The sequence below is a fragment of the Lutra lutra genome, chromosome 8 (genome assembly GCF_902655055.1).
Source record: "Lutra lutra chromosome 8, mLutLut1.2, whole genome shotgun sequence".
Taxonomy (NCBI): domain Eukaryota; kingdom Metazoa; phylum Chordata; class Mammalia; order Carnivora; family Mustelidae; genus Lutra; species Lutra lutra.
The window spans coordinates 71846708-71852707 of record NC_062285.1 but is presented as its reverse complement, the minus strand read 5'-3'; positions in this window follow the sequence as shown (position 1 = coordinate 71852707).

The window sequence follows — 6000 nt, the reverse complement described above, 5'->3', positions numbered from 1 at the left end:
AAGAAAGCCGATAAAGAAAAAATATAAAAAGAGGAAAAAATATATATATATTAGATAAACTATTTAAAAAACGTTAAAAAAAAGAAAACGGTAAAAGTTAAAAAAAATTTAGCAGAAGAAGAGAAAAAGAAAAAAAAATTGAAAAAGAAAAAAAATTAAATTAACTGCAAGGCTAAAAAATCATGGGGAGAAAGCCATGAGTTCTGTGCTTTGCTTTCTTCTCCTCTGGAATTCCGCCGTTCTCCTTGGTAGGTGAACTTGGTCCTGGCTGGGTTTCCCGTTGATCTTCTGGGGGAGGGGCCTGTTGTAGTGATTCTCAAGCGTCTTTGCCCCAGGCGGAGTTGCACCGCCCTTACCCGGGGCCGCGCTGAGTCATCCGCTCGGGTTCGCTTTCGGGAGCTTTTGTTCCCTGAGCGCTTTCCGTAGAGTCCGGAGGACGGGAATAAAGATGGCGGCCTCCCGGTCTCCGGCCCGGAGGAGCCGAGAGCCCGGGGCCCCACTCCTCAGTGCGCCCTCAGAGAACAGCGCCAAATGACTCCCGTCACCCTGGCCTCCGGCCGCACTCCGAGCTGACCGAGCCTGCAACCGGTTCAAGGCAACCCTGAGCTGAGAGTCACTCCTCGGCTCTGTCTCTGCAGCCGGCTTCCCCGTTCTAATACCGGTAAGCTCTGCGACACTGAGACACCCCCGATCCTTCTGCGACCCTGCGGGACCTGAGGCCGCGCTTACCCCGCCTGGGCTTCACCCCAGTTAAGCCTCTGGAGCGATGTCCCTCAGCGGAACAGACTTTTAAAAGTCCTGATTTTGCTCCGTTGCTCCGCCGCTCGCCGGCAGCCGGCCCCTCCCCCCGCGGTCGATCTTCCCGTCGCTTTGGATTCACTTCTCCGCCAGTCCTACCTTGCAGAAAGTGGTTGATTTTCTGTTTCTGGAATTGCTGTTCTTCTTCTCTTCAATCTCCCGTTGGATTTGTAGGTGTTTGCAGTCTTTAGATAAGCTATTTAGCTGATCTCCCGCTACCCGAAGTAGTCTCAGCCTGCTACTTCTCCGCCATCTTGACTCCTCCCTATTTATAACATATTTAACATATAGAATACTTATGACAACATAAACTATAATGCATGTGTATTATATATGTTATATAACATATATAACATGTATAGTATATACATACATAGTATATACATAGTATATATATCGTATATACATATATGTGTAGTTGTATCTATAGCATAGATACAACTACATATAATTATAATATAGCAATTATTTATTTTATATAACGTATTTCCTATAGGGTTATGTTGAGGATTTAGAAAGAATTTGTGTTCAGCACAGTTTATACCCTCGGTAAATCTTAAGCATATTATTGTAATTACTATTATTTTGGCGGCAGCAGGAAGAACACGGTAGTGCTCCACGGGTGTGTTAACCAAAGGACAGAACAGAGAAATAATCTCTAGCAGAAAAACAATAAGAAACCATGAAAAGGGAAGAACAGAGGATTTATTCTAGATCATCCCCAAGGCTCCTAAAATAACCACTGAGACTACCCTGAAGTCCATGAAGGGTGTGCCCCGTTTTCCACCAAATACATTAGAAACTGGTACTAGGCCATCAGCATAGAAAGTCCCCCTTCCTCCCCAAGTTGTGTGTCTAATTTCACAAGCACACATGGCTTAGGCCTGAGTGTTTAAAGGCAGAGAAGGAAGTAAAGAGAGGCTATCAAAACTCTCTTTTCATATCAACCTCCTTCTTTATCTCAGAGGTAATAGGCACATACAGAGATTAAGGGGCTTAGGCTCAGAAAATCATTAAAAACCGAGTGAGTCGGGGTAGGATTCTAGCTCCAAGTGATAAGCTTGGCCTTTGGCTGGTTTGCTTGTCTTGGACATGAAAAAACAAGCAAAAAAATTGAAATAAGAATTAATTTACTAGAGCCCCATAAATAAGAAATCTTTTTATCAGTGGAAAAGAAACCCTGAGGACTCTCTGGAAAATGTAAAGAAGATGAAACGGAGTTGCCCGGAAAACCAATCAAGAGCTGAGCCTTATGAGCCAGAGTCACCCAAGAGAGGGTAGAGAGTAGCTAGACGAGAAGTTCCGTCCCAAAGATCAGGAAATAGCTCAAGTTCAGAGCCAGTCAGGGGTGGGAACAGAAGCAGGAGCAGACAGTGATCTGCGGATGGGGCCGGGCTGGGCCAGATGTGGATGGGCGATAATTGGGACTATAAGTTAGGGATCCCCAGTCAGGGATCTGCTACCTGAGGTTTCTAGTGAGGCCCGTGGGGCTTTGGGCTGTGGATAACTTGGGCCACCACAAGGGATACAGAGAGCAAGCAGTGGACCTTTTTGATTCAAGGATTAAAAGGCTTATTCGGTGCCCTTTAAAGTCCCCTAACATTTGATCACAGTTTATGTTTAAAGATTCTGTATGTTGATACACTTTTTGACACATCACCATGTTGGCATTCTCTAAAGGGCCGAAATCTGACGTAGACATTAAATCTTTATAAACAATCACCCAGGAGCATAGTTCAACTTAACTGCATTTCCATTTTGGGTGGAACTACATTAGGCAGAAAGGATTTCTGGCGTATCTTTGATCTTTGCTGTTGAACAGTATTACCCTGCATCTTGGAGACAGAGTGAGATGATTTCAAGACAAGAACTACGTTGTCCAGGAACTGCAGTCGCCATGGAAATGTGCGTCACAGTAGAAGCACTGTACAGAGAAACACATATAGAGAGCTTAATCTGGAATGCTGGAATGGCAAACATCATAAATATAACAAGGAACAAGTGTTCAGTTAACACACGGAATTTATCAAATTTAAATAAAATTTCTGGCATTTGAATAAAAGATCTGCTGTGTACTTATCCAAAATAAAATTATTCTGTCCCTGATTTCCTTTTGCAAATCACCACTAAATTCAATTGTATTTCACTGGGGGAAAATGTGACTCTTTTCTCTTTTTAACCTTTTATTAGAGAAAATTTCAAACATACGCAGAAGTGGAGACATTAATATAATGAATTCCCCCTATTCATCAGCCTCCTCAATAATGACCAACTCATGACTAATCTTTTTTCCTCTTTTATCTTCCTATGCTTCCTTGTCTCCTTCTCTCATTGTTTGAAGGACTCCTGGCATCATATATTTTTATCTATAAATATTTTACTACATATCTAAAAAGATATGGAAGCTTTATAATTATCACACCCAGAACAAAACCAACTATAATCTCTTCATGTCACCAGCGTGCTCCAAAATTAGTAACACCACATCCAGGGTAATGCTTATCCGCAGTAGCAATTAGAAATAAAAACTGGCAGGGGCCCCTGGGTGGCTCAGTTAGTTAAGGTCTTGATTTTGGCACAGGTCAGGATCTCAGAGTCCTGGGATGAGCCCAAGTCTGGCTCCCTGCTCAGAGGAGAGTCTGCTCCTGCTCCCTCTGCCCTTCCCTGTGAACACCCGTGCTCCCTCTCTCTCTCAAATAAATAAATAAATCTTAAAAAATAAAAATAAAAACTGGCAGAAAAGTTTATATATATTTGAGAACACTACAAGGTAGCAACTAGGAGATTAGAATATTAAACAGGGTATAGCAGGTCAGCTCAAGAGACTATAAGTGGTTAAGACTCATCAGTGAGACCTGTATCCTTGGGGCAAATAAAACATTATATGTTAATAAAAATAATTTTTAAAAAAACAGTCTTAACTCTGAGCTTTTTGTTAATTAAACCAATAATTTTACTTAAAAAAAAAACAAAACAAAGCAAAATAAAACAAAAGACTCATCCATGAATCCAGTTAAAGTCAAGATTGCAAAAAATAAACAAATACATAGAAAAGAGAGTAGAAAATGGCAGAAGTAAAATGAGTTTTATCAATATAAGAGAGATGCCTTTGGAAAGAGACATTAAGGGGATTCTAACAAATTATACTTGAAAATAGTTTGGCATTTGTTAATTTTTGATAGACCCTATTTACCCTTTCTACTTTTTAAATTCAAGTCAGGGGTGCCTGGGTGGCAAAATCAGTTAGGCATCTGACTCTTAACTTCCACTCAGGTCATGAGCTCAGGGTCTTAAGCTCAAGCCCTGTGTTCAGAATGGCACTCAGAGGACATCTGTCTGAGATTCTCTTCTCTCCCTCTGCCCCTCGTCCTATCCCCCTCATGTGCTCTTGAAACAGATTAAAAAATTAATTAATTAATTAATTAATTAATTAAAAATAAATAAATAGATAGAATCTTTTTAAAATTTTCAAGTCAACTTCACAACTTCCTTTATACAAACTGGTTGCCCATATATATGGAACCACTTATTTTACTCCAAAACAAAAAGGAAAACTCTTTATCAGTGATTTTTTTTCTCCTTAAAATAATAAGGTTTACATTATCTGCCTTTTACCACTATTAGTTGGTACCATTGGACATTATGAATTCCTATACCAATAATTAGCTCCAGAGACAGAGATATCACTTAAGACCTAAGGCCAACAGAACCGTGGGAGCACCTGGCTGGCTCAGTCAGAAAGCATGTGACTCTTGATCTGGAGGCTGTCAATTTGAGCCCCACACTGATGTAGAGATTACTTAAAAAGTTAAAAAGAATAAGTAAATAAATAAGAAATAAAACCAACAGGACTATGAAATCAGTTGTGAAATCTTACCATTGTTTCTTGTGGTATTTCTTGCTTTTTAATTCAATATATCAACTATATATGTAACTATAACTGTTTTGACACAGTAATTAAATGTAGAGAGGAATATAACAAAATGTCACTGCTAAAGAAAATTTTAATCTAAAGATCAGATGATGGATTTAAAATAACAACCAGAACCTGGCAAGGGCCATAAAAGTTGTGTAAAAAAAGACTAAAAATTTGAGGGCATGAATAACATTTAGATACCAAGATCAAAGGAGAGGAAGACTTCAAGACAGGTCCTGAATAATGGGCACGATTTCAAGAGGTAGAGATTGCAAGGAGTATAATCAATTCAGAATAAATGAGACTGATTAATTCATTTAACATATATTTGTTAAACAAGGAACAACATTGTGTTAAATATGGTGGGAACACAGCTGTGACCAAGATGGACAAAATCCCTGACCTCATAGAGTTTATAATGTTGTAAAGGAGGACAAACAACAAAAAAGTAAAATACATATGTTATATTATAATTCATAATATAAATATTATAATAGTATATGTATTTTTTAAACCACAAGGTAACTTCAACTGGATACAAAAAGTGTATGTGGCTTTTTCTTTTTTTAAAGATTTTATTTATTTATTTGACAGACAGAGGTCACAAGGAGGCAGAGAGGCAGGCAGAGAGAGAGGAAGGGAAGCAGGATCACTGCTGAGCGTAGAGCCCAACGTGGGGCTCAATCCCAGGACTCTGGGATCACGACCTGAGCCAAAGGCAGAGGCATTAAGGAGGCTTTAAGGCTAAAGGAGGGGAATCAGTCAGTTAAGCTTCCAACTCTTAGTTTCAGCTCAAGTCATGATCTCAGGGTCCTGGGATCAAGCACCACACCAGGCTCCACACTCAGCTGGGAGTCTGTTTCTCTCTCCCCCTCTCCTCCTCCCCCCACTCACACTAATGTTCTCTTTCTCTCTCTCTAAAAATAAATAAATAAATCTTTAAAAACAAACAAAAGTGATGAAAGAAATAAACAGGGTAATGTAATTGATTGGATGGGACTAGGGCAATTCTTTAGGTGGGATGATGTAGCAAGGACTCTCTTTCTATTGAGGCCTGGACAAGAAATTGCCAAGGGAAAGTCAATGAGAAGTACAAAAGCCCAAGACAGGTCTTGTTCAGAGGATAGAACAAAGGCCACCTACAAAAGGCCTCCACTCTTACACTAGAAGCAATGGGGAGCCAGTGAAAGGGCTTACACAAGGATTTTCACAATCTGACTTTTATATATTTTAAAACTTATTCTGGTGGGTATGAGCAAAGTGAAGGGGCTTCCTAGAGAACAGCA